The following is a 21,806-nucleotide window of genomic DNA, read 5'->3' as shown; positions in this document are numbered from 1 at the left end:
AATAATTTTTGCCTCTGTCACCCATTCCTCCAGACGTGACAAGATCACTCTTCCTAATATCTTAGCAGTAGAGTCTAAAGGGAGATTGGTCTATAATAAGTTGAATCTTGTCTGTTACCCTTTTTGAATATGGGAATGGTTATGGCCAGTTTCCATTATGGAGGAATGTTACTCTTTACTACGCTTCTTAGAACGTTTGTAACTAGAGGGCCCCAAAAATTTGCCATGGACTTAAATAGATCTACTGGGACCCCATCCGGACCGGGTGCCTTCCCTGGCCTAGAGCGGTTTATTTCAGTAATGTCCTCTTGAAGGTCAATAAGAGTATCTAATGTGTTTGGGTTTATTTCTACGGATTTTTGATTTGTAATTCCGTCCCCTTCTTGTTGTTGTTCATTTTCAGACAGGAATACCCTTGCAAAGTGTTGTACCCGGGCAACTTCTGGGATCAAGTAATAAACAACTTTTGTGTCTTGATCAGAGAAGCATGGGTAATTTATCACCCTCCAGAATTTAGAAGTGTCCCTCAATTCATTAGCTGCCATTAATCTTCCCAGGCCTTGGTTTTAATTTCCAATTTCCTCTCTTCCAGCATTGCTTTATACTGGCCCCTTGCCCTTTTAACTAGATCACGGGAATAAGGAATTGATTTAAGAGCTTTTCTTAGAATTTTGTGAGCAGCTGTGCACGCATAGTTAAACCATCGGTGTCCCGGTGTTGGCCTGTCAGTGGCCAGTGCTGCAGAGATGGCATTACTTACATGCTCAAATTCCTGTACTATAAGGTCATGGGTTAGCCAATATGTTAGACATAGATTGATAGAGTCTAGCTTTTGTCTAATAATTCTCTGGTTGAATGCCTTTTGATCAACCTTTTCCCATTTCAAACACACGCCTGAGTTTATATTAACCCCTTCCCCGCCAGGGACGTAATGGTTACGTCCATGGCAGCGCCCGTGTGGCGCCATGGATGTAACCATTACGTCCTGGGACTGGCGCTTCCCCCGAGGGCCGCCCCCCAACACCCCCAGGCCAGGGCTGAAAGGGGAATCCCTTTCACGCCCACCCCCCCCAACCCCCCATGACGTCAGCTTGCGATCGCGCGCTGATTTCATGGAAAGGGGGAATGACGCGCTGGAAGCCATTTGCTTCCAGCGCGTTAAGGGAGAAGGTGAGTATTTCACCTTCCTGCGGTGTGGGGGTGCTCTGAGAGAGGCATCGAGGGAAAGGAATGCGATCGGGCAGCAGGAATGCCCACTAGACACCAGGGATCTCGTTATGTGTGTGTGTGTGTTTATTGGTGTGGGGGAGCGACCCCTTGGGCAAGGGTCGCTCCCCTTTGGGGGCAAATGTTTTTTACGTTGTTTCTCCCCCCCCGGGGGCAGATTGGCCCTATTTTTAGGCCGATCTGCCCCCAAGGGGGGCAGAAAGCCACTAGACACCAGGGATTTCATTATGTGTGTGTTTATTGGTGTGGGGGAGCGACCCCTTGGGCAAGGGTCGCTCCCCTTTGGGGGCAAATGTATTTTTACGTCGTTTCTGCCCCCCCTGGGGGCAGATTGGCCCTATTGTGTTGGGGGGCGGCCCCTTGGGCAAGGGTCGCCCCCAGGGGCCCTCATGTATTTTTGGGCAGTTCTGCCCCCCTTGGGGGCAGGGAGGGCTATTTTTTTTAGGCCTTTATGCCCCCAAGGGGGGCAGAATCCCAATAGCGCCAGAAATAGTATGTATGTATGTGTGCTTTGTGTTGGGGGGTGGCCCCTTGGGCAAGGGTCGCTCCCCCCAGGGCCGCAATGTATTTATTGTCGTTTCTGCCCCCCTTGGGGGCAGATTGGCCCTATTTTTAGGCCGATCTGCCCCCAAGGGGGGCAGAAAGCCACTAGCCACCAGGGATTTTATTGTAGGTTTTTATTTTTTGTGTTGGGGGGCGGCCCCTTGGGCAAGGGTCGCCCCCAGGTGCTCACATGTATTTTTGGGCAGTTCTGCCCCCCTTGGGGGCAGATATGCCTATTTTTTAGGCCTTTCTGTCCCCAGGGGGGGCAGAATCCCCATAGCGCCAGGGATACTATATGTGTGTGTGTGCTTTGTGTGGGGGTGTGGCCCCTTGGGCAAGGGTCGCCCCCCCCAAAGGGTGCAATGTAATCTGGGCGATTTCTGCCCCCTCCCCTTGGGGGTAGATTGGCCTATTTTTTTTTAGGCCCATCTTCCCCCAAGCAGAGAAGACTAGACAGAAGGGAAAATGAAAAAATGGTTAGTGGCCGAGTGTTTGTCAACTGGCGAAGTATTTGCTTTTATGATAATAACAGTTTTTCTCCTTTTTGTTCTAGTTCAAAGCTTTTGCTGACTTTGCTGTGGCTTGTTGCAGTTTTGGCAGTAGTTGTCCTGCGGTTTGCGTAGTTGCATGTTTTAGGTAAGTAAATAAATTTACTCCAAGTGAGTATTGTTGCAATGCATGAATGACACGTTTGTAGGTGGTGTACTGAATGCAGGATTGTGTGTGAAATTGTCCTTAGAGTTATGCACAATGATTATTGTGTTGTCTTATGTCTAATTTGCTTTTTTTTTTCTCTTTTTAGTGGGATATCGTTGGTGATTGCTGTGGCTGTGCAGAGTAGTTGCTGGTGAGTCAAGCTTTTTCAGGCAAGTGAGCAGTATAGTTTTTGAGTTTATAATTCTTAGTGATAAACCTATACTTTGTTACTTATCTTACACAGTGCTGGTTGTTGGTGGTGTATTTGTCCAGTTAATTTTTGTAGGAAGGATCATGGCCAGCCGTAGGATGACTGCTCAGCAGGTTGTTAGTGTGCTTTTTGAGTCATCTTCTGACCATGAATATGAGACTGACTCTGCATCTGAGGCAGAGGAGGAAGTGCAGGATTCTGGAAGTGAATTTTCTGTCAGAGATGAATCATCTGATGATGAAGCCACTCTCAGTGCTGATGAAGGGCCTGTTTTAGAGGAGGACAGTGATGTGCCAATGGTGCAGGAGCCAGCGGCTGAAAGGCTTCCCATTGGAAGACCTGACGCATGGGTTGCACCAAACATGGAGCAGCCACAGTTGCCTGCGTTTACTGGTTTTCCAGGGTGTCGAGTTAATACGGAAAACTTTTTGCCCGTCAACTTTTTTGAGTTGTTTATGGACGATATATTTTTGGAAGAGATTGTTGAGCAGACTAATTTGTATGCAGAGCAGTTTTTGAGGGACAACGCTACCAGACTTAGGCCACACTCTAGAGCTAGCCGGTGGATTCCCACAAATCTGGAAGAGTTGAAAAAGTTATTGGGTTTAACTTTTTTGATGGGGCTGATAAGGAAGCCGTCGCTGTCTTCATATTGGTCTACTAGTCCCTTGATGGCAACTGCTATATTTCCTGCCATCATGAGTCGTAACCGGTATGAGCTTCTTCTTCGGATGTTGCATTTTGTAGATAATGCTTTAGCCTTGCCACGAGATCATCCTGATTCTGACCGTCTTTTTATGATTAGACCTGTCCTTGATCATTTGGTAGATCGTTTTTCAGAGATCTATGTTCCAGGGAAAGAAATATCTGTAGATGAGTCTTTGGTCCTGTTCAAGGGTCGTTTGGTTTTTAGGCAGTACATTCCTAGCAAGAGGGCACGGTATGGAATTAAATTGTATATGCTGTCAGAAAGTAGTACAGGATATGTTTATAATTTCCGGGTCTACACTGGTAGGGATTCCAATATTGACCCCCCTGGTTGTCCTCCCACTTTTGGAGTTAGTGAGAAAATTGTGTGGGAACTTGGTAGACGACTGTTTAACAAAGGTCACCATTTATATGTAGATAACTTCTACACTGGAGTTCGGTTGTGCAAGAGTGGACACTGTTGCTTGTGGCACAATCCGCTCTAATCGGAAAGGCTATCCAAAAGAGCTTGTCTGTAAAAAACTTGAGAAGGGACAGTGCAGTGCCTTGCGGAATGATGATCTGCTAGCTCTGAAATTTGTAGACAAGAGGGATGTATACATGCTAAGCACCATCCATGATGAGAGTACTTCACCTGTGGCTGTTTGGGGTCAGGTTGCCGAAGTGCGCAAACCTGTGTGCATCTTAGACTATAATAAGCACATGGGTGGTGTTGATAGAGTAGATCAGAGGTTAGAACCTTACACTGCTGCTCGTAAGTCTTATGTGTGGTATAAGAAATTAGCGCTTCACTTGTTCCACTTGGCAACTTTTAATGCTTTTGTTGTGTTTAAGGATAGTTCTCCAGAGTCAAGGATGACATTTGTGAAATTTCAGGAGTCTATCATAGCTAGCCTTGTTGTGCTGGAACAGGCAAGAGTTCCTAGAGAAGCAGTGGTGGAGGATGTGGCTAGATTGAAAGATCGTCACTTTGCTGAGCACATTCCTCCCACGGCCAAAAAAAACTTTCCTGCTAAGAGATGTAGAGTCTGTGCTCGAAGAGGTATCAGGAAGGAGACTAGGATGTACTGCCCTGATTGTCCTTCAAAGCCTGGGCTGTGTGTGGGTGGCTGTTTCAGGAGCTACCACACACAGAAGAATTATTGGGAAATTCTGTGAGCGTAAACTGGTGTTTTATATTTTTATATGTTCGGTTTCACGGTTGGCATTAGTCATGTATTCAGTTTGAGCTTTTGTGTTTGTAGTTTTGTACTAATTTATGATTAGTGGTTTCTTTGTTGTTTAAAAACAAAAAAAAGGGGATGGCATGTGTAGAGTGGCGCTTGGCTGGCGGCGTGGGTGGGGTGGCGCTTGGCTGGCGGTGTGTGTGGGGTGGCGCTTGGCTGGCGGTGTGTGTGGGGTGGCGCTTGGCTGGCGGTGTGTGTGGGGTGGCGCTTGGCTGGCAGTGCCGGCCAAACGCCAGTCCAGACACTCATCAGCTGGTGTGATTGCTGTATCAGGCATGTGGGCGTATGAAAGTGATGGGCCCTTGACTGGCGCTGTCTGTGGATGCGAGTCTTGTAATGTGCTGGGCCCGTGGCTGGCGGCGTGAATGGTCTAGTGCATGTCATGTATGAAAGGTGTGTGAATGGACTGTAAAGCGGTTGGTGCCTTGTCGTGGCTTTACAGCTCACGAGCTGTGAGTCATTGGTTCAGTTTTTTGGCCTTTCAGTTATTACCAGTGCATTTCACTTTTGTGAAATCTCTTGTTAATAAAATTTGATCTACTGAACCATCACTCACCCTCGTGCCAAATCCAACCAGTATGTGTGGTACAAATGACAAAACCTGCTCCGCTGTAATCAGGCGTCGCAGCACACTTGAGGCACGCTAGGTGCCTCGGGTGGGACCCCGATGATGAAGCATGCCACCAACTTGGTTGGTGGGTGAGGGGTCTTCTTTACATAACCTAAGTGTGTTTCTTTTCACAATTTTAGTGTTTGGCACATCACGGACGTATGTGCACACATCAAAGTGATATATTCCAAAAATACCTGTGTTTGGGGGGGGAGGGCCCACCTATGTTTTTGGTCCTGGGTGCGGCCGCCATGTAGGGAAACCTACAAAACCCAGAAACTTTTTAAAACTAGGCACCCCAAGGAGTCTAGGGAGGTGTGGCTTGCGTGGCTCCCCCAAAATTTTCTTACCCAGACTCCTCTGTAAACCTCAACATTTGCATAAAAAAGCATATTTTCCTGATTTTTCTTAGTAGGATCACCGCTCCAACACAAAATTCCTACTCCCCAGTTTTCCCCTCAGTCTCCCAAGTAAAATGACACCTCACTTATGTGGGTCCCCAAAGCAGAGTCCGTCTAAAGATGTATAAAGGAATATGCCCTTATAAACTTGCTGTGCTATCCCTTCTATCCCTTCAGGTTTTGGGCCTTATTCTGTTGCAGGCACCTGGCCCACCCACACAAGTGAGGTATCATTTTTATCGGGAGACTTGGGGGAACGCTGGGTGGAAGGAAATTTGTGGCTCCTATCAGATTCCAGAACTTTCTGCCACAGAAATGTGAGGAACATGTGTTTTTTTAGCCAAATTTTGAGGTTTGCAAAGGATTCTGGGTAACAGAACCTGGTCCGAGCCCCGCAAGTCACCCCTCCTTGGATTCCCCTAGGTCTCTAGTTTTCAGAAATGCACAGGTTTGGTAGGTTTCCCTAGGTGCCGTCTGAGCTACAGGCCAAAATCCACAGGTAGGCACTGTTTTCTTTAAAAAAATGGGATGTGTCCACGTTGCGCTTTGGGGTGTTTCCTGTCGCGGGTGCTAGGCCTACCCACGCAAGTGAGGTATCATTTTTATCGGGAGACTTGGGGGAACGCTGGGTGGAAGGAAATTTGTGGCTCCTCTCAGATTCCAGAACTTTCTGCCACAGAAATGGGAGGAACATGTGTTTTTTTAGCCAAATTTTGAGGTTTGCAAAGGATTCTGGGTAACAGAACCTGGTCCGAGCCCCGCAAGTCACCCCTCCTTGGATTCCCCTAGGTCTCTAGTTTTCAGAAATGCACAGGTTTGGTAGGTTTCCCTAGGTGCCGGCTGAGCTAGAGGCCAAAATCTACAGGTAGGCACTTCGCAAAAAACACCTCTGTTTTCTTCCAAAATTTAGGATGTGTCCACGTTGCGCTTTGGGGTGTTTCCTGTCGCGGGCGCTAGGGCTACCCACGCAAGTGAGGTATCATTTTTATCGGGAGACATGGGGGAACGCTGGGTGGAAGGAAATTTGTGGCTCCTCTCAGATTCCAGAACTTTCTGCCACAGAAATGTGAGGAACATGTGTTTTTTAAGCCAAATTTTGAGGTTTGCAAAGGATTCTGGGTAACAGAACCTGGTCCGAGCCCTGCAAGTCACCCCTCCTTGGATTCCCCTAGGTCTCTAGTTTTCAGAAATGCACATGTTTGGTAGGTTTCCCTAGGTGCCGGCTGAGCTAGAGGCCAAAATCTACAGGTAGGCACTTCGCAAAAAACACCTCTGTTTTTTTCAAAAATTTAGGATGTGTCCACGTTGCGCTTTGGGGTGTTTCCTGTCGCCGGCGCTAGGCCTACCCACGCAAGTGAGGTATCATTTTTATCGGGAGACTTGGGGGAACGCTGGGTGGAAAGAAAATTTGTAGCTCCTCTCAGATTCCAGAACTTTCTGCCACAAAAATGTGAGGAACATGTGTTTTTTTAGCCAAATTTTGAGGTTTGCAATTGATTCTGGGTAACAGAACCTGGTCCGAGCCCCGCAAGTCAGCCCTCCTTGGATTCCCCTAGGTCTCTAGTTTTCAGAAATGCACAGGTTTGGTAGGTTTCCCTAGGTGCCGGCTAAGCTAGAGGCCAAAATCTACAGGTAGGCACTTCGCAAAAAACACCTCTGTTTTTTTCCAAAATTTAGGATGTGTCCACGTTGCGCTTTGGGGTGTTTCCTGTCGCCGGCGCTAGGCCTACCCACGCAAGTGAGGTATCATTTTTATCGGGAGACTTGTGGGAACGCTGGGTGGAAGGAAATTTGTAGCTCCTCTCAGATTCCAGAACTTTCTGCCACAAAAATGTGAGGGACATGTGTTTTTGTAGCCAAATTTTGAGGTTTGCAAAGGATTCTGGGTAACAGAACCTGGTCCGAGCCCCGCAAGTCACCCCTCCTTGGATTCCCCTAGGTCTCTAGTTTTCAGAAATGCACAGGTTTGGTAGGTTTCCCTAGGTGCCGGCTGAGCTAGAGGCCAAAATCTACAGGTAGGCACTTCGCAAAAAACACCTCTGTTTTTTTCCAAAATTTAGGATGTGTCCACGTTGCGCTTTGGGGTGTTTCCTGTCGCCGGCGCTAGGCCTACCCACGCAAGTGAGGTATCATTTTTATCGGGAGACTTGGGGGAACGCTGGGTGGAAGGAAATTTGTAGCTCCTCTCAGATTCCAGAACTTTCTGCCACAAAAATGGGAGGGACATGTGTTTTTTTAGGCAAATTTTGAGGTTTGCAAAGGATTCTGGGTAACAGAACCTGGTCCGAGCCCCGCAAGTCACCCCTCCTTGGATTCCCCTAGGTCTCTAGTTTTCAGAAATGCACAGGTTTGGTAGGTTTCCCTAGGTGCAGGCTGAGCTAGAGGCCAAAATCTACAGGTAGGCACTTCGCAAAAAACACCTCTGTTTTTTTCCAAAATTTAGGATGTGTCCACGTTGTGCTTTCGGGTGTTTCCTGTCGCCGGCGCTAGGCCTACCCACGCAAGTGAGGTATCATTTTTATCGGGAGACTTGGGGGAACGCTGGGTGGAAGGAAATTTGTAGCTCCTCTCAGATTCCAGAACTTTCTGCCACAGAAATGTGAGGAACATGTGTTTTTTTAGCCACATTTTGAGGTTTGCAAAGGATTCTGTGTAACAGAACCTGGTCCGATCCCCGCAAGTCACCCCTCCTTGGATTCCCCAAGGTGTCTAGTTTTCAGAAATGCACAGGTTTGGTAGGTTTCGATAGGTGCCGGCTGAGCTAGAGGCCAAAATCTACAGGTAGGCACTTCGCAAAAAACACCTCTGTTTTCTTCCCAAAATTTGGATGTGTCCACGTTGCGCTTTGGAGGCGTTTCCTGTCGCGGGCGCTAGGCCTACCCACACAAGTGAGGTATCTTTTTTATCGGGAGACTTGGGGGAACATAGATTAGCAAAACAAGTGTTATTGCCCCTTGTCTTTCTCTACATTTTTTCCTTCCAAATATAGGAGAGTGTGTAAAAAAGACATCTATTTGAGAAATGCCCTGTAATTCACATGCTAGTTTGGTCACCCCGGAATTCAGATATGTGCAAATAACCACTGCTCCTCAACACCTTATCTTGTGCCCTTTTTGGAAAAAGGTTTTCTTGATAGCAATTTTTTACTCTTTATATTTCAGCAAATGAATTGCTTTATACCCTGTATAGAATGAAAACGCACGTCAGGGTGCAGCTCATTTATTGGCTCTGGGTTCCTTGTGTTCTTGATGAACCTACAAGCCCTATATATCCTCGCAACCAGAGGAGTCCAGCAGACGTAACGGTATATTGCTTTCGATAATCTGACATTGCAGGGAAAAATTACAGAGTAAAACGTAGAGAAAAATTTATGTTTTTTTCAACTCAATTTCAATATTTTTCTTTTTCAGCTGTTATTTTCTGTAGGAAACCCTTGTAGGATCTACACAAATTACCCCTTGCTGAATTCAGAATTCTGTCTACTTTTCAAAAATGGTTAGGTTTCTGGGATCCAGCATTGGTTTCATGCCCATTCCTGTCACTGACTGGAAGGAGGCTGAAAGCACAAAAAAATGCAAAAATGGGGTATGCCCCAGTAAAATGCCAAAATTGTGTTGAAAAATTGGGTTTTTTGATTCAAGTCTGCCTGTTCCTGAAAGCTAGGAAGCTGCTGAGTTTAGCACTGCAAACCCTTTGTTGATGCCATTTTCAGGGGGAAATCCACAAGCCTTCTTCTGCAGCCACTTTTTCCAATTTTTTTGAAAAAAACGAAATTTTCACTGTATTTTGGCCAATTTCTTGGCCTCCTTCAAGGGAACCCACAAAGTCTGGGTACCTCTAGAATCCCTAGGATGTTGGAAAAAAAGGATGCAAATTTGGCTTGGTTAGCTTATGTGGACAAAAAGTTATGAGGGCCTAAGCGCGAACTGCCCCAAATAGGCAAAAAAAGGCCTGGCACAGGAGGGGGAAAAGGCCTGGCAGCGAAGGGGTTAAAAGCAAGTTTTCCTCTCCCTTCCCTGTTCTTTAGGCCTAATATGATGTTATAGGCTTGGTTAATACACCTCAGATTATGGTCACTGGCACAGTGCGGAGCTATCTTAAAGTCGAGATTTAGGTGGAAGTCAGAAAAGCTGATCGGAATAAAATCAAGGACGCTCCCTTTGGAGTTCCCTGTGAATGTGGGAATATTTTAAATATTTTAGGGCGCTTTCTCCTCTGCAAACACAAGGTCATATATAGTAATAAAGGAATTTAAAACATCCCCTTCATAAATGGGTCGTCTTCTCTCTTCCTTCGATCAAAAAAACTACACACATGTGAGCCCTCCAGTTGACAAAGGGGCATATTGAAGTCTCCTAACCAGAGCATGGTTAAGTCTTTGTCCTGAAGCCAAGTGGATGAATCTAGAGACTCAATTACATCCTCAAGGCTTTTCTTCAGGAGGCCTTGCGGTATATTATTATAGAAATGTATTAACAGAATACCCTTACTCCTGTCAATCGATCATAGGACAATCAAAAAATAAGGTGAGGACCAAATTAAATTGTCTCCATTTTTGGTAATTGTAGCGAAACAAGAACTGAGAGTCCCCCTCCTGACCACCGTGCTATAGATGGTATCGCTGGTGGTGTAAGGTTAAATAACCATCCATAAAAAAGGGATATGTCGACCAGGTCTCCTGACAGCATATTATACACAGATACACAAAATGTAGCCAATCTGAGTTTTTAATATTCGACTGGAGCCCCGCTATATTCCAGCTAATCAGTGTTAAAGATTTATGTCCCGATCCTGCAGCCAGATCTGTCATAGTGACAGTAGGAACCAAGTACAAAAAGAGAGTGCCTATCGTGCTATGGCCTTCTCCTTCCCTTGCCCCTCCAAGTCGACCCTTCCATGCACGGCTGAATCTATGAGTCAATCGTTTTCATCTAGAGAATTCAGAGCCTTAAAACGATTTACAATGGGAGCATTTATCTGGGCCTGTTAAGCCACCAACCCTGGATTTTGATTTTGAGGTACTGCAATGGAATCTGAAAATAAAACAGAAGGGTTATAAAAATGACTTAATGGGTACATTTGAATCCCTTCTTTTGTCCTAGCACAATAGTCGAAATCTGCCAATGGGCATTTGACTAAACAAGGATTTGTAAAGTTTATCGCGACGCAGTTGCCCTCAGAAGCTTTATTTAATGGGCCAACCCATTTCACTCTATTATTCAAGTCCTCTTGATGTCTAGCTTTTGTCCTCAGCCATTGAGCGGACTTTATCAACAGGGCTTGATTATCTTCGTTGTTACGACCATCTAGAGGAGGCACATTTTCTAGCACCAGGACATACAGTGTGCATTCAGGGGGTAGATGCAGTGTCCCTTCCAGGTTATTGTTGAAGTTAATATAAAGGGGGTTTAAACACCCAGGGTGAAACCCCGTTCGATTTTCCAGGTATGGTTTGTGCTCTAAATATAAGGCACTAGATTTAACTGAGGGTTGAGCTAAGGGTGGACAAATTTAATTTAAAACTGGATTATGTAAAGCATTTCCATTTTTTAGTGCAGTCTCTTGGAAATGGGTTTGCCCTCACACTGATAGCTCTGAATTGGTTATTTGAAGTTGCTACGCTCGTCACTTTAGTTTGGAAATGATCCAATCTCTTATTTATCAGTTGAATAAGTTTATCCTCTTAGTCTACACAAAATGGTTTGATTATAAAATCAATTAAGTAGGCAGGATCATTCAAAATGTCTTTCTTCATAGTACATTAATTTATCATGTCAGAGGCTACCTGTTGTCCGCATTATTTCTCAATTGTATATGGCTTCTCTTTTTTGTCCCTGGGACTTGCTTCACATTTTTGCCCCTTCCTCCTTCCTTCACTTTTTCAGGGGTGGGGAGTCCACCAAAGAGCAATCGGAAATTATGTCCTTATTTAGTTTCTTAATTAAACTTGCATCCTGCAAGGAGAAGGCACATATTCCAGTCTGGGACAGGTCAGAGTTTGAGGGAGTTTGAGGGCTTTGACAATGGCTGTTCCACTTGTGTGGACTTTACAAGTACGATAGACTGTAGGGGTGGCCTCTGAGAAAGTTTCTGGACGGCCCAAATCTTAACCTCCACTTGCTCTAATTCAGTCTCTATGGCTCCCATAACGGAGGATAAATAGCTTGTGAATGACGATTGGACTGAAGGCCAAAGCCACTTCCCCCTTTTCTGTGCTATTCTTTCTTTTACCCATTAGGATAGATGTTTCACGTACCTAGGAAATTACACATACAGCAGAGATCACTCAGCCACTCGGGTAAAAGAGAGGGGGCCTGACCCGACCTTTTCCAGCTGCTGATGGTCTTTGCCCAGGCACGTGCTGGGCGCGTCCCATGCTGAGGGAGTGCAGGGCTATTAATAAACAGGCCGATGCCTGTCTCCTCCTCCTACTCAGGCAGCCTAGGGCTTGTGGTCCGCCCTCTCAAGGTCTCCTCAGTTGGGTGTCCCACACTGTGGGAATGCAGGGCTGTTAATAAACAGGCTGATGCCTGTCTCCTCCTCCTACTCCGGCAGCCTGGAGGTTCTGGTCCGCCCCATTAAGGTCTCCTCAGTTGCATGTCAAATTGTCATTTTTACACTTGTTACCACTGCCCGGCATTGGTTGCACCTCATTAGTTCCAGTTTAACACTCAACTACAGCATTAAGCTAAAGGGGGTGACCAGTCAAACTTTGCAAAAGGCCTTCAACTAAGCAACAACATGTGTTGATGAACGTTTAGTGACTTTTGAACAAATGCTAAACATTGTTGTTAAAATCTGCAGATTATGCAGCAGTTGATGGATGGATTATGTGGAAATGCAATAAATATATATTTATGCAAAAAACACTGCATCCACACAATGGCAAAATTCCAGTGGCCTGTATTATAGTTATGAAGATCTGAGTCGTTGAGCATGCAGTGAGAAGGGGTTTTCTGAGGGTTCAGGAAGAGTTTAGAGATGGATACATATTTACTCACAAATGAGTACGGCCTTGGCAGCTGCCTACCTACCGCTGAATTAGCTGCCTGGCGGTTGCATCTCCCAGATCGTAATTAGTCCCTAATTTTCACACCGGACATCGTGCATTGACCCTGTTGGTAATTTGTATGCTCTTTCTAGCTAATTTTGTATTTTAAAGTCTTCAAAAGTGTCTGGGGTATACATTAGATCATAGCATCGAGTGGTATATAATCATGCTCTGCTTAGGCACTTTATCATTAAATAGTGTTACTAGACACAAGACAGGAGTATGCAATCTCTTATGGGGGGATACAAGATGTACAGCATGCTTTAGGTACCTGTCCTTGTAGAAAAGTGGTATGGTAGAGGCAAGGAACCAAGACCACCATACTCCTTTCAGTAGAAAAATGGAAATGTTGCAAAGAATAGTTGGCAGAGTGAATGCTGTAGGCACTACCCTGCACACAAAGGAGGACATTAGGAAAAGGGGATATTACCTGTCACGTGGGATCACATTATCCTAATGAAGCCTGCGGATTTGGATGGCAGCATCACCTGAATTGTGGGGACTGAGTCCAATCCCACACCATGTGACAACTGTCAGCCTAATCCAGCTAACTAGCAGCACCTAACCTCTGCTTAAGAGCAGGGGTGATTGCTGAAACCGGATGCATGACAAGATTGACTTCTCAGGGAAATTGTTGTATATCAGATCTCATCCTTTTCTCTCAGTTACATTAGTCTCACACATGCAAAAACAAACAGAGGCAGAGAATGATTTAATAAGATTTATTCAAACAACTGCTTCTTAGACAAAATGGCATGAATTGCAATAATTAGGATGCTAAAACACGCTAAAAGAAAAATGATGACAAGGAGAGAGAACCACAAGAAAAGCCCCACCATACTGTTACTACACATAATATATGTGGTTCCTATCTAAGCTATGTTAGAGCACAGCTTGATAAGCCCTAATCTGCCCTTCAGGTTTCCCCCCTGGGAAGACATCATCCCCCATACCTGAGCAAGGAAGCCTGTTTTCTAGAGAGACACCAACCCCATGTAGGCCAGGGAACCGGTAGTCTCGGGAAGCAGCTGTACAAAGTCAATCCTCATGAGGTTGTGGTCATCTGGCTGGAAACCCCCATGAAAATGTATAAGATAGAGAAGTGTTTTTATAAAAAAATAGCTAATGTTCTGAGAAAATGCCCTCACGTAAGCATGTGTATGTTTCTGTGAATATTGGAGCCGCAGTGTACCACTTTGCTGGCAACTCTATCTCGCTGCACCATTGAGATAAGCACAAAGTGAAAAGAATGTCTTGCTGGAAACGCAGTGCATTCCTAGGTGAAAGAACAACTAGATAAAGAAATGAAAACAGCACCACAAATGTTGTCTATGCTAAAATAATAAAAATTAAGCTGGATAAAAGGTAACTGTGCTAGAGGGCACAAGCGGCAAGCCTAGTTGCTAAAACAACATGCCTAAAAACATGACTAAAATGGCTACACAACAGACCTGAGAGGGAAAGTGCATTAAGGCAACACATAGAGGCCAATAAAACTGGTGGTGGCTCTCCCATTTCCCCATTACAACTCTTTCCCTGAGAAGAGAAATTATTGGTCATCCTGCATTCTGAGAGCTTGACAGGCATAACTGGGGGAGTGGAGTCTTGTAAGTTACAACAGAAAAAACTGTCACAAATCTTCAATGGCCTTCATGCTCTCATCCCACCTTTTGCCACTCTATTGTTCATCTATGTTCCCAACATGCAATACACAGAGTCGCAGAGATGTAAGCTTGACAATGTGCATTGTTATACACAACATCACAGGTATCAATCCCCATCACATGCTGTTAGACTTCCGTAGGACCACTGCCTGCTCTGAAAAAATGATTTCACTGACATTTACAAAGGGGTCCCATGGAGGCCCCTTCCCGTTTGCGAAAGGGTTAGCACCAGTGTGACACTGGTGCTAACCAAGATTGTTTTGCGACCGCATTTGCGGTCCCAAAACAATCATACATGGGACTGCGAGTCGCAATTAGAAAGGGAAAACCCCTTCCTAATTGCAAGTCACATTCCCTTTTTATGATTCGGTAAATAGTTTGCCAAATCACAAAAATGGGTTGGTACATGGGGAAGTGCATTTTGCACGTCACACACAGCCCGATTCACCATTTGTGACGTGCAAAAGCCTTCATACATGTGGCCCTTGGTCTTCTAACAGTTCTGGTCTAAATCGCCACATAGGCACAGGAAGACGGGGAAGTGCCCAACGCAGTCTCAACAATAAGGGGTTATGGTCTGAGATCGTTCTGCTCAAATACTCAGTCCTGCTGATCTACTCATGGACATCTTGGAGCAGATGAAGGTATCTAATCCCACAAGTAGGTGATACAATGGGGAAGAAAAGGAATAATCCCTCTCGTCTGAGTGGTGAGTGCGCCAGGAGTCTATCAATCCCCATTCTCGTTGCCATTCCCCGAGTGCCTTAGTGGTGCATTGAATGGGGGACTCCTACAAAGGGGGGCGCGATCTATATAGGATCATATCAAACCTACAGTTAAAATCCCCACCTAGTAAAATGGATCCAATAACGTGGGAGGTCAGACAGTCGGAAAGCGCCCTCAAGAATCCAGGTTGATCAACATTAGGACCAAAAATACTCCATATCACTATGTCTCGACCATCTAACCTCCCTGCTATTAAGATATATCTCCCCAAGGGATCTATGACAGATTCAATGTGTTGAAAAGATATTCCAGGCATAATCCAGATAAGGACCCCTCTTACATAAGCAGAGTAGGTAGTATAATAAACTTGTCCTCGCCATTTACGTAGCAGTGCTCTCCCCTCTTTGGCATCTAAGGTGGTAATTTCGACATTTGTGTTAAAAACCGCTTACCGCCGCGCTGACGGCCACCAACATACTGCCGCGGTGGCGAATATCCGTTCAGCATATTATGACACACTCACACCAAACTGACAGAATGCAGCCACATACACAAATCTGCCAGCCCAAAGGTCAGTGGTAAACTGTCGGTATCAACACCCATACCGCTATGCCAACAGAACAATGCCCACACGAATCACCACGGTGGACATTCAATGGCGGTAAACCATTGGCGGTACACTTCACCGCGCTGAGAACGGACATCCAAATACTAAACTACACAACATTGGCCAATTAAAAAAACACACACCTGACACCCATACACACACCACACACACCCACTCACACCACTATAAAACACACACCCACATTACCGACAACCCTTTACGAATACAAATCATTGCCACCAGACCGACATCAGGACCACTGCGACAACTACACACACACCCATGCATCCCTCACGCACTCCATCATGCACACCCAATCACACTACCCAACTCTCACACACTTAAACACACCACACAACACCCATGGCCCCACAAAGGTACCCCTGTTTCACAGATGAGGAGTTGCGGGTCATGGTGTGGGAAATAGTCATGGTAGAGCCACAGCTGTTTGAAGCACAGGTACAGCAAATATCTATTGCAAGGAAGATGGAGACATGGCAGAGAATCATGGACACGGTGAACGCTGTGGGACAGCATCCAAGAACAAGGGACGACATCAGGAAGAGGTGGAATGACCTACAGGGGAAGATTCTGTGGCAGCAAGGCATCAGCTCGCCATACAGAGGACTGGCGGTGAACCACCACAGCTCACAGCATGGGAGGAGAAAGTCTTGGCATTACTGAATCCTGAGGGACTCACTGGATTAGCCGGAGGACTGGACACTGGTAAGTCAACATTTACCACTTATCACCCCCATACCTGCATGCCATCTCAAACCCTCACCCTCATTCCTATCACTCCACTCAATCCCACACACTGCACCTACACATACAACGAACCCCAAGGCCAAGCCCTGCATGCCATACCAATGTATGGACAGCCCTCCCAGCCCTGCAAGTACACCTATCACAAAAGCATGCACAGCATGGAGAACTAACAAGCACACAATACACCTCCATACACGGACAAAGGTGGCAGGGCAACAGCAACGATAGAGGGGAAGATAGGGATGTACAACATGTCACAGACATGAAGCATAATACATCACTTACACCCCCACAGGTGCCCCAGCCAATCTCAGCGAAGAGGAGGTACCATGACTTTCCAGTCCCCCAACAGAAGATGCCCCCAGTGATGACAGTAACTCTGGACTTCAGGATCTGGATTAACAACCTGTCCCATCAGAGACCACTGGTCAGTCGGTCATCCAAGCCCACACACAGTCCACCACAGAGCCTCCCCCATCAGTTACCAACACTACATCACCCACCTAGGATCCCCACACCTCTGTCCCCAGGACATGTCAATCAGCAGTGTGCCCACCTGTACAGTGACCCCAGTCCACACCTCATTCCCAAAGCAATCAGGGACCTGGGGTCAGTGGCAGTGGGCACACCATTCAGGGGACAGGGGCACAGTGCAAGAGGGACACTGGGAGGATCGCCGTGTGCCAGGGGGAGGACAGGTCGACGGTACCAACTTTCCAGGAGGCACTCACTAATGTCCTGGGTGCCTACCAACAACCCCAGGACACGATGGGCCAGATCCTGAACAACATGCAGGAGAACAAGCAGCTGCAGGAGGAGCACCATCAGGAGATCAGAGAGGACGTTCAGGCCATCAACACCACCATGATCGCCATAGCAGGAGTGCTGGCGGACATGGCCAATATCATGAGGGAATGGAAGGCACAGCAGCGGGCCCCTACCACTAGCCAGTCTATTGACCAGCCCACCACATCCCCTGCAGCTAGTGGACAGGAAGCCCTGCCACCGGATCCACAGGCCACCAGCACCCCTTCCCCTGCAGAAGGTGAACCACCCCACAAATGTTCCCTGCGAACCAGACAGAAGCCAGACACACTTGCCAAGACCGAGACCACTGCCAGGAACTGAAACTCTTCTGATTATCCCCATTGTGTCCAACCCTGTCACCTTGTCCACTTTGAACTGCCTTTTCTCCCCTTCCTATGGCCCCTTAGACACTGGACCTGTGCTATAAATAGACTAGAACAATACCCTGGACTTTCCTCCACCATCACCCCATTCCATTGCACTTTACCCTCAATTTTATAGCACTACAATAAACACCCTTGAACACAATTTGAGTAACACTGTTTTATGTTTTTTAAATGTGCATGTGTGGGAACAGTCACATTGAGTGCAAATGATCTGAGCTCTGCTATAGCATACAAATAATGACGTATAACTGTCTGTAGTGATCACATCAGGACGTTGTTGTCATATCACCAACATCTGGAAAATGAGAAGCCATAGGTGACAGTAAGTTGAGATGCAAAGGAAGTGAATGTCATCATGCTACAGCCACACATAAATCAATAGTCAGAGTAATGGTCAGTTCCACTGTCTCAACTGTGTGTAATTGGAAGTATTGTTGTATAACTGATGTTCTGTTGTTCTCATCCTTATCCTCTGCCTCCTCATCCTCACTGTCCTCAGGGTCCACTGGTGCCACAGGTTCATCTCCAGTCCCCCTCTCCTGCAGAAAAGGCACATGTCGTCTGAGGGCCAGGTTGTGCAACATGCAGCATGCCACTACTATCTGGAAGACCTTTCCGGGTGAGTAGCACAGGGATCCACCTGTCAGATAGAGGCACCTGAACCTGGCCTACAGGAGGCCGAAGGTCCTCTCGATTATTCTTCTGGTTTGCCCATGTGCCTCATTATAATGGTCCTCAGCCCCTGTCCTGGCATTCCTCACAGGGGCAGGAGCCGCAATAGGTTTGGGTAGCCAGAGTCACCTGCAAGTATTGTGGGACAACATTTAGCCTTACACAATCCTATAGGGAGAACACCTGAAGGCATACACTGACATACAGTGGGTGGTGGCTACGGCTCACCTATTAGCCACACCCTGTGCCTCTGTAGTTGGGCCATCACATTTGGGATGCTGCTATTCCTCAGGACGAAGGCGTCATGCACCAACCCAAGATACTTGGCAGTGATGTGGAAGATGTACTGGTCCGCCATGCATACCATCTGCACATTCATAGAATGGAAACTTTTACGATTCCTGAACACCTGTTCATTCTGGAGAGGGGACTAATGCAATATGTGTACTGTCAATCGCCCCAAAATTATTGGGGATATGGCCCATTGCATAGAATCCTGCCTTCAAAGTGGCCAACTATTCCACCAGGGGAAAAGCAATGTAGCTGCACATGTGTTTCACCAGGGCAGACAAGAACCTTGCCAGCACGATAGAAAACATTGGCTGTGGCATTCCAGCTGCCAAGCCCACTGTCACTTGGAAAGAACCAGTTGCCAGGAAATGGAGCACTGAAGCACTTGAACAAGAAGGGAGATCCCAGCGGGATGATGGATAGCTGATATCAGGTCAGGCTCCAATTGGGCACACAGCTCTGTGATTGAGACCCTGTCCAGTCTATAAGTCAGTATAATGTACCTGTCCTCCAGTGAAGCCAAATCCACAAGGGGTCTGTACACAGGGGTTCGTCTTCTCCTCCCATTCATCCGCAGCGGTAGGTATCTAATGGACACAAGAGTGAGTAGGCTGTCACAATTTAAACAATGGAACCACAACCTCAGTGTACATGCTGCATTTATGTGATGATACAGTGGGAAAGGCAAGGTATGTGCAAATCTAGGCAGTGATGCAGTAGAGGTCAATCTGATTATTGTCCATCACCAGGACATAGCGACCCCCTGTCCTGTGTGTAGGGAAAGGTGGAAGTGAGGTAACTCTGCCGACGTTGGGCGTCATGGAGGTCTTGCACCACTGTGCAATTCCTCATTGGATAAAATGGGGGTCTATGGAGTACAGCGGCCAATGGGGACGTGACTGCCATTTTCTATCTGATTCTGCACTTGTTTCCTGGCCTCCAACAGGAGAACACCTACAACGTGTGTGCTGCTGTGACCTGTGTCTAGAACCTAACATGGGCCATGTGACCGGGAAAGAGCCCCTGCCTTCACTTCAGAGGAGTTGGATTGATGGGTAGATGGAGTCCTAGCCTAGTACAGACTGCTGTATGGGCCTCCAGGCCAATTGGTGAGTACAAACTGGGCACAATGCATGTGGGAAGGATGCATGGAGATGTGTGTGCAAGCATTGTATCATCAGGGGGGAATGTCATGTTGTAGCGTACATGGTGTGCGCCGGGCGATGTGTGTGCCAATGGTGAAGGAAACGGGATTGGTGAGCCATATGTGTGACAGGCTGGATTTTATGTGTAATGGTGTCCTCCTGTCTGTATCGCCTCTGCAGGTCCGCGCCCATCAAAATAAGGGATTATGACGTGCAGACCCTAGGGGTCTATGGCAGGCGGAGCATCCACTGTCAGAAACTGAGGGAGGGCCTGAGTCGCTGGGCAAGGAAGACTGCAGAGGCCCAGCTTGGGATGGCCTCCCAACGAGGAAGGAGTGCCTGTCAGAACCTGACCCCTCTGATGGCTCACATACTGGCAGTGGCCTACCCAGAGCTGGATGGACACTTGAGGGCATCATAGCAGCCACAAGGGGGTGAGTACAGTGGCCGTTACAACAATAATTTGTAGGTGGCATGGGATCCGTGTGGTGGGTGTCAGTTAGTGGGTGCCCCTTAATACTAGGCCAGACATTGCAGCGTGATCCAGAACCAGGGTAATGGTTGAAAGGGAAAGCAAGGTAACCTAGCTAGGTTGCATTCCATGTCAGACAGGGCTTAGTGGGTCCCAAGAAGGGCGCAGTTGACGGTGGTTTGCCCTCATCTTGCTGTGGCATATAGCCAATTGTTTGGCAGTGCAATCCATAGTGCTAAATCCTGATCCCTGTGTGTGACGATACTGTGGATGTCCTCTGTGGTGTTGGTGCAGTGATTGACCTAGTGATCCCTTTCTCTCTCTCCCCTTTTTTCTTCTGTCATCTTGCCCATGTGTGCATAAGCATCATCTGGCAGAGGAGCAGGGGCACCGGTGCCAGAGGGAGCTGCATCCTACAGGATCCAGGAGGAGAGTCCACTGACCAGTGGGACGGAGGGTGAGGGGAGAAACACGGCAGAGACAGGAGGTGACAACACTGACTCAGATACCTCCTCCGATGGAAGCTCCCTGGTGGTGGCCGACCACTGTGACCACCCCAGCTGCAGGTACAGCTGCCACCTCGTACCAGCATGGACCTCCCAGTAGCCCCTCAGCAAGTTGCCCGTGCACGCTCACCCAGGAGGGTGGGCCTCTCCTTCGCCCCAGGCATGTCAGACCCTGCCCCAGTCAGCCCTGCTGCCCTGAGTGAGGAGGCTATTGACCTCCTGAGATCCATCTCTGTAGGGCAGTCAACCATTGTGAATGCCATCAAGCAATGCAATGCATTCCTGGTGGGCATCAATGGTGGATTGGCGGCCCAACAGAGATCGATTTAGGCTCTGGCCTTCTCTCTGATGGTAACCATTGTCCCTGTCCCTACTGTCCCCCTCCAATTACCACTTCCCAGCCCCAGTCTCCTCAACCCCGACCCATCCCATGCACACATACAGACAGGCATGCACACAAGACAACACACAAGAGTGGCACATTCAAACACAGGAACCACACTTCAGCACACAAGCACTCACACCAACACCAGACATTTACAGACACACCAACACTCCCTGCCTCCACTGACACCCCCTGCTCCTCCTCCCCTTCCTCCACCTCCCTCAAACTCACACCAACACTCACACCTGCATGCACGACTTCTACATCCACCACCAGATTCACCACACTTGGGGGCATACTTATATTCTGTTTGCGCCGAATGTGCGTCAAAATTTGACGCACAATCGGCGCAAACTCTGCCCCATATTTATACTTTGACGTCCGACCCCGCGGGCATCAAAATTCCACTATGTGCGTCATTTTTTGGAAGGGGGAACCAGCCTTGCGTTAATTATATGCAAGGTAGGCGTTCCCTTCCAAAAAATGACTTTAAGGCCTGTGCCCCATATTTATATTCTGACGTTATTTTGACGCACAGGAGGGGGTGGGCCTTAAAAAACGGTGCACAGCCTGTTGGGCACCGTTTTTTAACGCCTGGGTCAGGGCAGGCGTTAAGGGACCTGTGGGCTCGGAAGGAGCCCAGAGGTGCCCTCCCCTGCCCCCAGGGACACCCCCTGCCACCCTTGCCCACCCCAGGAGGACAC

Source organism: Pleurodeles waltl, chromosome 7 (genome assembly GCF_031143425.1).
Source record: "Pleurodeles waltl isolate 20211129_DDA chromosome 7, aPleWal1.hap1.20221129, whole genome shotgun sequence".
NCBI classification, from domain to species: Eukaryota; Metazoa; Chordata; class Amphibia; order Caudata; family Salamandridae; genus Pleurodeles; species Pleurodeles waltl.
Note: the sequence above shows the minus strand (reverse complement) of the source record.